Source organism: Pan paniscus, chromosome X (assembly GCF_029289425.2).
Source record: "Pan paniscus chromosome X, NHGRI_mPanPan1-v2.0_pri, whole genome shotgun sequence".
Classification (NCBI taxonomy): domain Eukaryota; kingdom Metazoa; phylum Chordata; class Mammalia; order Primates; family Hominidae; genus Pan; species Pan paniscus.
The window spans coordinates 128,502,400-128,518,042 of NC_073272.2; the positions used below are offsets into that span (position 1 = coordinate 128,502,400).

Here is a 15,643-nt window from a genome sequence, read left to right on the forward strand (position 1 = left end):
AATAATTGGCTCATGGCAGTGGGTGCAAGGCAGACTCTGATTTCTAGCTTTTGCCAATTTCCATGCTATCAATATTCCAACCGTGGCCAATTTCAAGCTACTAATATGAGGCCACCGAACACAGAGTTGAAAAGACATGTGCACAATTGGGTCTCCTGAGCCAGAACAACCCAGATCCCCACATCACTGTGGCTATAGGTAACCTCCACTTGGATGTCCTGCTGTCTCCTCAAACTCCACACCTTCCAAGATTAGCATCTCTCCGCCAACCTTCTCTTCCAAATTACTTTATCTCTGTCAGTGGTATCTGTTAGAAGGAAATTGCATTCCCCAGGCCTCCTGTTTTCCTGATTGAGCCACCACTAGCATAACACTCCTGGCTTTTCTGGGGCCCCTCATTCCCTTTTCCTCAAGGTGTGACTTAGCTTACTAGTGAGGCTGATGAAGAAACTATACAACTCCATTCCATCTGTTGAGAGGTCAGAAGACTTCAGCCTGTGAACCAAATCTAGCTCATCACCTGTTTTTGTAAATAAAGTTTTACTAGAACACAGCCACGCTTGTTCCATTACCAACTGTCTGTGGTTGCTTTCACACCACAGCATCGGGGGCAAGTAGTTGTGACAGAGATCAACCATTTAGCCTGCAAAACCTAAAATATTTACTATCTGGCTTTTTGCACTAAAGGTTGGCTGATCCCTCTTCTGCAGCTTTCTCTTTCACCTCTGCCTGCCCTGAAAGAGTGTTTTAGGTTGCTCTCAGCCATATGGGAATCTTACAGGATGACCTGTGCTCCTGGAGGGGGAGGCTACAGTTGTCCTGGTGTGCCAATTACTATATGGGGAAATCTGCATAATTCACAGGACACTAATAATCACATCTTGAACTTCATTTACTTACTGTCTCAATTCTCACTTGGTTCAGAACTCAGGAGAGGAACAAAGAGGTATTACTTATTTCTCCCTAAAACCTAACAATACTGCCTATTTTCTGATTTTCCAAGTTCAAAATCCTGATGTACTCTTATATTCTTCACCCTTTCATCCATGTTATCCTGGCATGTGTCCCTACAAAATATCCCTCAGATCTTGTTCTCATCCCAGCTTTCATCACCACACATAACTGGATTACCTCAGCCTCCTCCCACCCCTACTCCTACATCCTTAATTGATCTTTCTGCCTGTAGCCTTTCCTCACTCAACTAGCTCTGTAGTAGGCACTGGAGGTAGAGATAAGTAAGTGATTGTCCTACAAGGAATTTACATTCTTTGAGGGAAAAAGGCAAAGGCAAATAAACAGGCAATTGTAGCACAGTGTGAGAAATACTAGGTACAGTATTGCCAGATCAATCCTACTGTAATACCACTTTTATCATGCTGTTCCCCTGTATAAAAACTTATGCCACCTACTGCCTGCTAACTAAAGCCTATTTCTGTGCAAACAAGGGAAGAGAGATCACTTTTGGGTTTGGGGCTTTTCTGGGGGTTGGGGTAATTGCTGATTCTTAGAACTTTAAATTCTTTTTGAGAACAGAGATACACACACTAAAGGGAAGAACGTTTAAGTGTTGACTTTTACTGGGTGGGAGCCAATTTGGGGCAATGCATACATTGTTATCGCTGCAGAAGGTACTGTAATATGGCTATGTATAATAAAAATGAGAAATAAAAAGTACAGGGCAGCTTTCTGTCCCAGTTTGGTCACTTTAATCAAAGTAACTCTCTGTACAGAACAATTTCAGAAGCTTAAGAAAGGGGGCACACATGAAAAAGACAGTACCAAAAGATTCAAGGGCCAAAACTTCCATCCTACTGGGACCAGGTGGCAAGAATTGGAAAAGCAGCCTCACACAGATGCAGAGGTAAGATTTTTTGGAGTCTTCACTGGGTTCTTCCATTAAAGGAAAGAACAAGGCTACTGAGTGACCACAGGCTGGATTACTAACCCTCTTGGGTAAACAGAGCAATAAATTGTGGTGCAGTAGTGACTTTGACCTATGATCTCAAAGGACAGCTCAAGGTTTTCTCTCCAGTCTCTTAAGTCTAGGACACAGAAACTCCTGTTAAGGCTGAAAGTTAAAATGGCCTCTAAGAACCCAATCTGTCTACCTTGTCAGAAGGTGCAACTCCTAGTGGCGGAGTGAGGTTCTAATCTTAATTACGCAGAGACTTGAAAATTACTGTCAGGCACATCTCCACATTACTCCCTCTTCATCTTCTCAATTCCATCCCTTTCAGTGTTATTTCTCACTACTGGAAATGTCTTCTCCCTCCTTCATCTCTACCTATCCAATCCTAGCACAATTCCACCTCCCCAGATACCAGTGTACTTACAATCAATACTATGCAATTTAACATTTAATTGTTCTCTAATCCTTTCATGATGCCTACATTAATCACTCCCAGGAATTAAGACATTAATGCTATTTTTAAGATGAAAATTATCTAGTTTATTGTAGGTGCTCAATAAACACTTGACAAGTTAAATTACAAAGTTGGTACTTTGGGAAAAGATTAGGAAATTGTGCAAATGTGCCTCAACAACTAGGCCATTACCAGTCATTACAAACAAAACACCATTGTCTTACAATTTGGTGGTTTGTAGACCATGGATTTTACTGCCAGACAACCTGGATTCAAATCCCAGTTCCACTGCTTGCTAGCTGTGTGAGCTTAGAAGGTCACTTAACCACTCTGGGCCTTGGCTTATTCATCTGTATAATGGGTGTAAGAAGAACTATCAACCTCATAGGTTATTGAGAGGATTTAATACATATGTATAAATTATTTAACAGAATGACTATAAGTGTTGGCTTACATTGTAAGTGTTGGCTGGTAATATTATTTTAAATTGTTTTCTCATATTAACTAAACAGGGCCTCCTAGAAATAGGACACAAAACATATACAGTATTCTGATGGAAGGAATCACTAAGAAAAGGGCAAAACACAGACAGAAGCATGGAAAGGGCAAGTTCAAGGGAGGAGCCATACAGAGGGGCCCTAGAGGTCTGTGAAAAGACATACTATGAATGAAGACTCCTAAATTTGGAGCACTTAACACAAATTTCTCCAGCTTCACAGGTTTATCTTTGGCTGGTTCTCACAGTGACTGGAGTACTTCAGTTTGGTCCAAGTTTTACTCTAAGAAAAAGAAAAGCTAACACTGCACTTTTGAAAGACTCCATTTGGTTTATTAATTAACTTCCTGATGCACAAAGGACAAAGCACTGAGGGGCCCTATGAAGCCAATTAAAGCCCAAATGGCTGGATTGCTGCAAACAATGGGTACACGGGGAAAAGCCTTGCCTTTCTCATGCTACCTCCCACCAATCTACTAATTAGACTGGGGAGACAAAGAGCGGATGATGAGGAAGCCAGGAAATGCCAACCTGAAAGATGCTGGGAGGCCTGGGAACCAAAAGGAAATAAGGTGAAGCTCAGGGTATTCCTCAGTGAGTGTTAAGCAGGAACCAGGTGTTATAGTTTGGATATTTGTCCCCTCCAGGTCTCATTTTCAAATGTGATCTCCAGTGTTGGTAGTGGGGCAGGTGTTTGGGTCATGGGAGAGGATCTCTCATGAAGAACTTAGTGCCCTCTCCATGGTGATGAGTTCATGGGAGAGCTGATTGTTTAAAAGAGCCTGGCGTCTCCCTTGCTCCCTCTCTTACCACGTGACACGATGGCTCCCCTTCCCTTCTGTAATGAGTAAAAGCTTCCTGAGGCCTCACGAGAAGCCAAGCAGATGTTGGTGCCATGCTTGTACAGCCTGTAGAACTATGAGCCAAATAAACCTCTTTTCTTTATAAATTACCCAGCCTCAACTATTCCTTTATAGAAATGCAAAATGGACCAATACACCAGGCAGGTACAAAGCAATTTATTCCCTTTCCATATTATTTGAAATTATATTTTGATACATATTGAAAGCTCTTTGAGTTGTGAAACCATTTCTTATTCATTTCCCTTTTTTCACTCGTGTCTAACACAATGCCTGCAGAAAGTAAGTGTTCAATATGGGTTTTTGTTGTTATTGTTTTCTTTTTGTTTGTTTTTTAGAGACGAGGTCTTGCTATATTGCCTAGGCTGGTCTGGAACTCCTGGTCTCAAGCAGTCCTCTTACCTTGGTCTCCCAAAGTGCTAGCAGTGCAGGCATGAACCACTGCACCTGGCCCCAGTACAGGTTTATTGAATTGAAATATGTTTGCATGTCAAAAATGGATAAGGATGGGAGAAGAACCTCTCTGAGTCTCTATTTTCCATTTGTAAAATGGCAGAATAGGCTGGGCGCAGTGGTTCACGCTTGTAATCCCAGCACTTTGGGAGGCTGAGGTGGGCGGATCACTTGAGGTCAGGAGTTCGAGACCAGCCTGGCCAACAAGGGGAAATCCTGTCTCTACTAAAAAATATACAAATTAGCCGGGCATGGTGGCACGTGCCTATAATCCTAGCTAATCGGAAGGCTGAGGCAGGAGAATTGCTTGAGCCCAGGAGGTGAAGGTTGCAGTGAGCTGAGATTGTGCCACTGTACTCCAGCCTGGGCGACTGAGTGAGACTCCATTTCAAAAATTAAAAATTAAAAAAAAAAAAAAGCAGAATACCAATAGACCCTACCTCATTAGATTTTGAGACCTAGTCAAGTTAACACTTATACTTAGGAAACATACCTGACAATAGTAAGCACTTTATACATTTCAGGAATTATTTCTAAGAGAATTAAATAAAATTAAATGAGATGGAATGTATACAGCAGGGGCCACAGCATTTCTAATTAGGACTCAGACACATTTGGGTAAATCTGGTACGAACTTTAAAAATTCCTAAAGGGCCTATTTTGATGTGGTCTGGGAAGGCTTCTGGAGGAGAATCATGGTAAGGGAAGGAATAAGGTATATTGACCTTGATAAGGGATGGAATGGGAGTGTTGAAACAGCTTAAGTCATCAGGGATCCTAAGCACTGTGAAGTATCTGCCATTTGGCTCTATTTCCTAGCCCAATCCCACACGGCCTATGACAGAATAGGGAGTGATGGAACAGTCAAGGATGTTCAAGAGTATTAGTGAAAGCTGTGAAGGGGAAAAGGGTGCTGAGATAAGTAACTTTGGAGGTGAGTGGGGACTGTAAGAGTTAAGGCAAAAGGAACTGCACAGGAGCACCATACTCTATTAGTTGTTTCCCATGGGGTATGGGTTAACAATTCTGATACTGCTGTACATGTACAGTATACTAGAATTGAACAATTAAGTAAATGAATAGCAGATGGTAAGAGCCAAGTTTCTTGCTGTTGAAATGGATGGTCACAGATGAGCAAGTGGAGAGGCTAGAATAGAGTTGGAAACATCAGTTTAAATTCATGTTTACCTTAACGTAGATTTACCAACAAAAAGTACAAAAATTGGAAAAACATGAAAATCAATACACCAAAAAAAGAATACTTGTTTATAGGATGAGAGCCGCAAACAAGAAGGTAGAACATCACCTTGTTCCACCTCAGCTGAGAAGGTGTATATCAGACTACTCAAAGTTTTTGCCACTCTGCACATGTCTGCAAATGAACATGAAGGCACCATAAGTATTGATTTGCAGTTTACAAATAAATTTTAGTAAGTAGGCAAATTCACAAATATGAAATCCATGAATAATAAGGATCGACTACATTAGAGTATAACTTGAAGTTCAAAGTCAATATCCATGAATCTATAGTGATATAAATTATTGAATAAATAAATGGGAGGAAACAGACAAATCTCCCATGCAGAAGATTCCAAAAAATTTATAGAGATACTCTACCCTCAAGATACTACCCAATCAACCCAATGAGTTGTACATAGTGACTTCCTTCCAAAGACCACAGTATAGAAAGATATTTTTAAAAGAGTGACTTTACACCAGAGAAATCAGGTTTCAGTTATTACACTGAAGAAACTTGAAAACTTCAGTCAGGTGATCAAGGTCAATGTCAACTTTGATAAGTCATATTGATAGTTTGTACCCTTGATATGAATGATAAGAATGGCACCTTGCCTCTGTGGTTTTCCTTCCCCAAACCCAAGTCTAACCATGAGACAAACATTAGACAAATCTCAATTGAGAGAAATTCTACAAAATAACTAACCAGTAGTCCTCAAAATTGTTAAGGTCATCAAAAGCAAGTAAAGTCTTAGAAACTGTCACAGCCAAGAGGAACCCAAAGAGACATGATAATTAAGTGTAACATGGTATCCCGGATGGGATCCTTGGACAGAAAAAAGACATTAGGAAAAACAGGAAATATGAATAATGCATCAACTTAAGTTAATAATAATGCATTAATATTGATTCATTAATTGTGACAAATGTACCATAATTATGTATTAACAATAGGGGATACTGAGTATGAGGTATGTGGCAATTCCCTGAAGTAAATCTTAACTTTTCTGTAAATCTAAAAAGATAACTACTCTAAAGTAAAAGGATTATTCAAAAACATTGTAAGGTTATCAGCAGTCCTGCTTTCGGACACTTTCCAATAAAATGTAATTCAAATGAAAAAGACGTATGCTGTTCCTACTTTGAGAAAAATTTTCCAGGTGTTCTGGGGCCATGAACACACCTGTGCTTTGTTGTCAGCACTCAGCAGAAAGGCAACAGGGTGAGAAGGAGAAATCAGATTCCAGCAGAGCAGCAGCGGCACCCAAGAAACAACAGTGCCTCAATGGGAGACAGTAGTTCCAGATGAATGTGTGGTTAATGTCCAACAAAGCAGCAACAGCACATGGCAAGCAAACATGTTCATGATCACATAGGGGATACCCACTACAGACTGCCAAGAGTTTGAGAGACACAACAGGGCACTGGGATCCTACAAGAAGCAGATGGAGCAAGAGCCAATGATACTGGATTATATACTATTATTATTAAGACTGTTGAGAGCTAAGGAATCTTACAGGTTACACATGCAATGTCTAGCCCGTAATAGGTCCTTCATAAGTTTGGTTGCTTGCCAGTGTGCTGGGAGTTGATATATCCTAGCTCACAAGAGCCAGTTGTTATATCTTCAAAAATTCTGTAAGCTGGTTTTTAAACACAGCCATTATTAAAAATTCAATTGTGTCTACCTACAATGAAATTATATTAAAATCAAAAGTAATAGTCAAAACACATCACCTTCTAACTCTTGAGTTACATTTTGTCTATCTATGCCCTTGAGGTTATTTATAGCTATAGTATCCTTAGGGTGGAAATACCCTATAATGGTATACTTCTGTGCATCTCTTCCCACTATTTACCCAGTAACATCGCAATTGTAGCTTGACATCAGCTATGGTAGGGATTATTTACAGTATGAAAATTGTGAAATGCTTAAGATCAAGGCTTAATTTATTGTTTTGTTGATAGTCCAAACTTTAAAAAGTGATGGAGAAAGCATTAATAATGCAGATTAAACTTAAAACTGTTATATCTATAGGCATTACATTTTGACTAATCAAGAAAAGAAGAACATGTTCTTCCAATCTTCAAAACCTATTATTTGATTCAACAAAGGAGTTGCCCACATCACTGATGAATAAGTGAAGTTCTGACATGCATCTTTGTTGTTTCACTTTCATTACTCATTAACGTAAATGAGAATATCAGTCACGTTTATGTAGGGACTACATTCATTCATCAATCACAACCATAGATTGACTATGGATAAAAGAACTTGCAAAAATTAACAAAAGCATTCTGTAAGCATAAACTGGTTTGCGGAATTTAAAATAAGGAGTAACGCATACTATTTTTTAATTGTGTACTACTCATCCTTTATATCAATACAATGTAAAAATGTGCACGCACACACATTTTTTTCTAGAAAGTTTTTTTTTTTTTTTTTTGTTCTGGAAAGTTGGTTGTTCATGTTTTACCAGCACACCCCGCAGGTTCCTTGTCCCTTTGTTCTGAGGGAGACTATATAGTATATATAAATATATATCAGCAGTCACTAGACTCCTGGTTTATTGCTTAGATTTTTTCCAAGTTTCTCCAGGTGAGATTTGTTGGGATCTAGCCTGAGAAACAAAGACAAGAACGGAGGGACTGTGTGAGGAAGCTGGGCAGAGGCTGAGGAATGAGCGTGTAATACCTAGGAAAACTGAAGGAATTAAGACCAAATCTCACACATGTTAAGCAGGTTGGGTCAAACTTAGCTCTAGCTGTCTCTCTGTTTCCCACTCCTGGACTATTTGCAAGAAAGCATAACTCTTTTCACTCATCCATGTCTTCCAAGCTAGAGTAAACACATTCAATTTTCAGAAGCTTCCAATGGCAGCAGAAATTGATGTATTAAATTAGGAAGAAGCATTGTTTAGCATATGTGAGAACATGAAAAAAAGCTGAAATACAAAAGTAAATAATGTACTGGGCATGGTGGCTCGTGCCTGTAATTCCATCACGTTGGGAGGCCTAGGAGGGAGGATAGCTTGAGGCCAGGAGTTTGAAACCAGCCTGGGCAACCTAGAGAGACTCTGCCTCTACAGGATCACCTAAGGTCAGGAGTTCTAAAGCAGCCTGGCCAACATGGTGAAACCTTGTCTCTACTAAAAAAAAAATACAAAATTTAGCCAGGCATGGTGGCATGCACCTGTAATCCCAGCTGCTCGGGAGGCTGAGTCAGGAGAATTCCTTGAACCTTTGAGGCAGAGGTGCAGTGAGCCAGAATCACGTCATTGCACTCCAGCCTGGGCAACAAGAGCAAAACTCCATCTCAAATATATATATATATAAAAAATATATATACAATATATTATATATTATATGTATTATATATACAATATGTTATATATTATATGTATTATATATACAATATGTTATATATTGTATGTATTATATATACAATATGTTATATATTATATGTATTATATATACAATATGTTATATATTGTATGTATTATATATAATATATTATATATTGTATGTATTATATATACACAATATATTGTGTGTATTATATATACAATATATTGTGTGTATTATATATACAATATATTGTGTGTATTATATATACAATATGTTATATATTGTATGTATTATATATAATATATTATATATTGTATGTATAATATATACAATATATTGTATGTATAATATATACAATATATTGTATGTATAATACATACAATATATTGTATGTATAATATATACAATATATTGTATGTATTATATATGCAATATATTGTATGTATTATATATACAATATATTGTATGTATTATATATACAATATATTGTATGTATTATATATACACAATATATTGTGTGTATTATATATACAATATATTGTGTGTATTATATATACAATATATTGTGTGTATTATATATACAATATATTGTATGTATTATATGTGCAATATATTGTATGTATTATATGTGCAATATATTGTATGTATTATATATAATACATTATATTATCTATACAATATATCACATTATATATTATATATACAATATATTATATATTACATACACAATACATTACATACAATATATAATATGTTATATATGCAATATATTATATGTAAAATATATACCATATTATATATGCAATACATTATATGTAAAATATACACTATATTATATGTGTGATATATTATATGTGATATATACACTATATTATATGTGCAATATATTATATGTGATATATGCATTATATTATATATGCAATATATTATACTTGATATATAATATCGTATACCTATATTGTATGTATAATATATACGATGTATAATATCGTATCTATTATATATAATATATTGCATATTATATATATACAAAAATTAGCTGGGCATGGTGGCATGCACCTGTAGTCCTAGCTACTCAGAAGACTGAGATAGGAGGGTCACTTGAGCCCAGGAGGTCGAGGCTGCAGTGGGACTATGATTGCACCACTGCACTACAGCCTAGGCAACAGACAGACTCCATTTTTTAAAAAGTAAATACATAAATAAAATGAGTATAATGGAGTACTTGTTTACATTTTGATACTACTGCTCCCTGTTGGCTTCGCCATAGCTGATGGAGAGAGGACCGTCTGTTATAAAAGGTGTCTCAGGGGACCTACTATCATCAGAACTGAAGCTTGACTTTCAGAGAGGCTCTTGTCAATTCAGAGAGTATTACAGAACAACAAAACATAGTCTTTCTTGCTGTTCCTTCCCTAATCAATACATTGTCTTCACTTAACATCCTTGATGAGAAAAAAATGTTTTTTTATGTCATTTAACTTAAAGTTGCTATTTCCAAGAACCTGTCAATGACATTGAGGACTTAGTGTACTAAAAATTAGCAACTAGCACACATCCTTGACACAACCTTGATTTCATAGTGTATATGTTAAGCGTGCAAGAAACACTTTAACATTTTTTGCCATGTTTGATTATTAAGAAGAAGCTTTGTAGTTTAATTTGGGTATTTTAGCTATTATTGTATGTGTGTTATAATGGGAAATGGAAAGAAAAAGGATCAGGAACAAAAACAAACAAACAAAAAATGTCAGAGATCAAGGCAATAGGATTCTGGAGCTAGCACAAACTGACAAATTGGTTTACAAGAGCCAATCGTGCACATCTCTTCTGAACACAGAATTCAGTGCCCTCAAGCTGGTAGCTTGAAACTGGCCTTGGTGAGAGTATTTACATCACAGAAATAATATCCAAAATATATAAAGAACCCTTACAATTCAATAGCAAAAGAAACCAAATAACCCAACTTAAGAATGGGCAAAGGGGCCAGGCGTGGAAGCTCACGCCTGTAATCCCAACACTCTGGGAGGCCGAGGCAGAATCATTTGAGGTCAGGAGTTCGAGACCAGCCTGGCCAACATGGAGAAACCCCCTCTCTACTAAAAATACAAAAATTAGCCAGGTGTGGTGGCAGGTGCCTGTAATCCCAGCTACTCGGGAGGCTGAGGCAGGAGAATTGCTTGAATCCGGGAGGCAGAGGTTGCCATGAGCTGAGATTGTGCCACTGCACTCCAGCCTGGGTGACAGAGCAAGACTCTGTCAAAAAAAAAAAAAAAAAAAAAAAAAGAATGGGCAAAGGAATTGAATAGAGGTTTCTACAAAGAAGACATTAAAATGACCAACAGGTATATGAAGAGATGCTGAACATTACCAATCATCAAGGAAACACAAATCAAAACCACAATAAGGCTACATCACAACTGTTAGAATGGCTATTATGAAAAAGACAAAAAGTAAGTGTCAGCAATGACGAAGAGAAATTGGAACCCTTGTACACTGTTGGTGGGAATGTAAATTGATGTAACCACTGCAGAGAACAGTATGGCAGTACCTCAAAAAACTAAAAATTGGACTACCACATCATCCAGCAATTCCACTTCTGGGTATACATTCAAAGGAACTAAAATCAGGATCTCAAAGAAATAGCCTGCACTCCCATGTTCATTGAAGCATTATTCACAATAGGCAAGATCTGGAAACAATATAAGTGTCCATGTATGGCTACATGGATAAGTAAAATGTAGTATATAAACAAAATAGAATATTATTCAACCTTAAAAAACAAGGAGATCCTACCATTTGAGACAACACAGATGAACCTGAAGGACATTACACTAAGTGAGATAAGCCAGTCATAGAAGGACAAATACTGCATGATTCCACTTACATGAGGTATCCAAAATAGTCAAACTCATGGAAAAACAGAATAAAATGGTGGTTGCCAGAGGCTGGGGGAAGGGGGAAATGGAAGGTTGATGTTCAATTGGTATAAAGTTTCAGTTACGTAAGATGAATAAGTTCTAAAGCTATGCTGTACAATATTGTATTACTTAACTAATTACTGTAATTGTACAATATTGCTATACTTAACAATACTGTATTGTGAACCTAAAATTTGTTAAGAGGGTAGATCTCAAGTAAAATATTTTTACCACAATTAAAAGGAGACTTTTAATAGAGAAGCCACTGATGGGACTCATGGCTGCCAACTTTATGTTTCAATCCAAGGATCTAATTTCAAAGCCTCCATCAATCTCCTGACCCAACTTTTCACTGAAAAACAGCTTCTCAACAGTCTGTTCCTGCAATCATGGTTGTCACTTAAACTTTCATAAACCCTGGAAAATAAGGCATCTGTATTAAAGAGTAATGCTAAGATGCTAATGGAAACTCACTAATTGAAGTGCTGGTCAAATCCATATTGGGAAGAGGCCCCTGGATTCCACAGAGACTGGTGGCCAACCGGGCAGCTCCCAGAAGCACTGAAGTTATCAAGACCCAGGAGTCCTGCTAATTACTTAAATACCTTCCTATTTTACCCTTTCATTTAACATTTAAGACCTTGAAAGAATCAGATGAACCAAGCAGAAGTTGAATTTTAAGTGGAGTATAGATACTACCAGGTAGTTTTGCATCTACCATAACATAATACTTTTCAAAATATGACACTGATTCTGGGCTTCTTAGTTTTTATATATAAAAACATTTTGGTCTCTGTTATGTTCAAGTGCTCTTGTATCCTCATTATCATGAATGGTCATTTATTGAAAACACAGAGAACCTTTTTTCTCTTATGCACTTTGCAAATTTTCCTCAGCTTCTACAACACATTTTATTTCATCATCAAATCATTTATTTTAGGGCAATGAGATGATAGAAACAAATTACATAGGTGAATTCTTCTTCGGCATCAAGTCATGGATAATGCCAAACTGCGCTGAATCCTGGACAGACAGCAACTCATCTTATGCAACTATTATACAAAGTATGGTGAAGCTATGTCAGCCAACAAAACTTGAAAGGCAGAAAATAGGGCATACTCCTTTATGCCTTAAAGGAAGGGAAATAGACTATCAGTAGCTGGACTCATCTGTTCTTTGTTGCTATTGTCAGAATAAGCCAAGAGATGCATTAGCTCAGAAAAGAATTGTGCTGCTTAACAAGCTGGGGGAAGAGGGAGAGGATAAAAGGAAAATGTGAAGTACAATGTAAGCCCCGTATCATTGAAATATAGATCTTTCTTCCATCAAAAAAATGAAAAAAAAAGAAACCTGAAAACCTACTTTATATTTTTTAAAAAAAGACATAAAAAATTCTTTGCAAAGAAAATATCTGATAAAGGACTATTACCCAAAATGTACAAAAACTCTTAAAATTCAACAGTAAGGAAACAACCCAATTAAAATATAGTCTAATACCTTAATAGACATGTCACCAAAGAAGATATACAGATAGCAAATAGGCATATGAAAAAAATGTTCCATGTCATATGTCACCAGGGAAATGCAAATTAAAACAAAAATGAGATACCACTACACATCTGTTAGAATGTCCAAAATCCAAAACACAACACCAAATGCTGGCAAGGATGTGGAGCAATAGGAACTCTCATTCATTGCTGATGGAAAAGCGAAATGGTACAGTCACTTTGGAAGACAGTGTGGCAGTTTCTTACAAAACTAAGCATACTCTTACCATAAGATATAGCAATTGCACTCCTTGGTATTTACCCAATGAAGTTGAAAACTTATATCCACACAAACACCTGAGCCTGAATATTTATAGCAGCTTTATTTATACTTGCCAAAACTTGGAAGCAATCAAGATGTCCTTCAGTAGGTGAATGGATAAATAAACTGTGGTACATCTAAACAATTGAATATTATTCAGTGCTAAAAAGAAATGAGCTATCAAGTAATTAAAAGATATGGAGTAAACTTAAATGCACATTACTAAGTGAAAGAAGCCAATCTGAAAAGGCCACATATTTTATGATTCCAGTTGTGTAACATTCAAGAAAAGGCAAAACTATGGAGACAGTAAAAATATCAGTGGTTGCCAGGGAGTGGGGGAAGGGATGAATAGGTGGGGCACAGAGGATTTTTAAGAGAAATAAAACTACTTTCTATGATACTATAGTAGTGGATACACATCATTAAGCATCTATCGAAACCCATAAAATATACAGTAATGTAAACTGTGAGTTTTTGGTGATAATGATGTGTCCATGTAGGTTCATCAATTGAACAAATGTACCACTCTGATGGAAGATGTTGATAATGGGGAGGCTCAACACATGTGGAGGCAGAGCATATAAGGAATATCTCTGTACCTTTCTCTCACTTTTGTTGTGAACCTAAAACTACTGTAAAAAATAAAGTCTGTTAAAGTCAAGTAGTGTGATACCTCCAGATTTTTGGTCACGATTGCTTTGGCTATTCAGGACCTTTTGTGGTTCCACATACATTTTAAAATTGCTTTTTCTATTTCTGTGAAGAATGTCATTGGTATTTGATAGGGATGGCATTGAATCTATAGATCATTTTGGGTAGTATTGTCATTTTCATAATATTAATTCTTCCAATCCATGACCATGGAATATCTTTCCATTTTTGTATCCTCTTCAATTTCTTTCTGCAGTGTTTTATAGTTTACCTTGTAGGGATCTTTCACTTCTTTTGTTAAATTTTCCTAGGTACTTTATATTTTTTGTAGCTATTATAAATGGTATTGATTTCTTGATTTCTTTTTCAAATTGTTCACTGTTGGCATATATAAATACTACTGATTTTTGTATGTTGATTTTGTATTCTGCAACTTTACTGAATTCATTTGTCAATTTTAACAGTGTTTTTGATGGAATCTTTAGGGTTTTCTAAATATAATACCATGTCATCTGTGAACAAAGTTGATTTGAATTCTTCCTTTCCAATTTGAATGCCCTTTATTTCTTTCTCTTGCCTGATTTATCTAGCTAGGATGTCCAAGAAAATGACAAAAACATCCTACTTATGTTGTGGATGTCATGAGTGTGGTTTAAAGCAATGATTGGATAAAAAACTGCTACCAGTAAATCATTTCAATTAGCTATACAGATCAAGAAAAAATTTTTTTAAAATAACGTGGTATATACTTTTGCCACACACAGCTGAGAAATTCAAGTTATGTGTACTAAGATGAAAACAAGAAAAACTAGGCAGAATGAACTGGAGGGGTGGGACTAATTATGCCTGGAATGCAGGAAAAAGAGAAAGGGGTGGGGAGAAATGGAGGGAGGGAGGGGAAAAAGAGGGAGGAAGGGAATCAGGAAACACTACAAAGCTACAAATCAGGGCTTTTTTCCCCCTAGAGAGCCAATTTACCAGCACACCACAGGCTCGAGGATCTTAGTGATCATCAAATGTAACCCCTTGGAGAATACTAAAGAGGGCAAGTGGGGTTGGGACACTGGGAAATGAGCAAAAAGCCAAAAGGTGTGAATTTGTGCAGGATGTGCAGGAAAGGGATGTTGAGAAAACCTTGCCCTCTTACCTTCTCCTAGGTTTTGAGACTTGTTCTGTATTCTGGGCCACGCAGTGTGTGTGTGTGTGTGTGTGTGTGTGTAGCAGGAGAGCAATTGTCATAAATACTTTCACAAGTAGAGAGCCACTCACAGAGCTAAGCCCGCCTAAGTGAACGTATGGCTTTTTATGCCTTTAGTTCCAGTCCCCAGAGCAACTAAAAGACAAAGCGGTCACAGGTCCCCACCTGGTAGCCAGGAGAGCAAAACCTCAGTACAGCTCAGCACAATGATCTCTGCTTAACAGATTAGCTACAAATAATTCACCCACTGCTCCAAATTGCTAGGCTAGGCTGGAGTGGCAATTCTTGAGGAATAGAGGGATTAA

At 37.2% G+C, this 15,643-nt stretch overlaps 1 long non-coding RNA gene across 8 annotated transcripts in view; it reads right to left on the reverse strand.

Moving 5' to 3' along the window:
- Positions 1–15,643, reverse strand: part of LOC134729764 (uncharacterized) — a 289,580-nt gene that overhangs the window by 219,014 nt on the left and 54,923 nt on the right. The window lies entirely within an intron of this gene.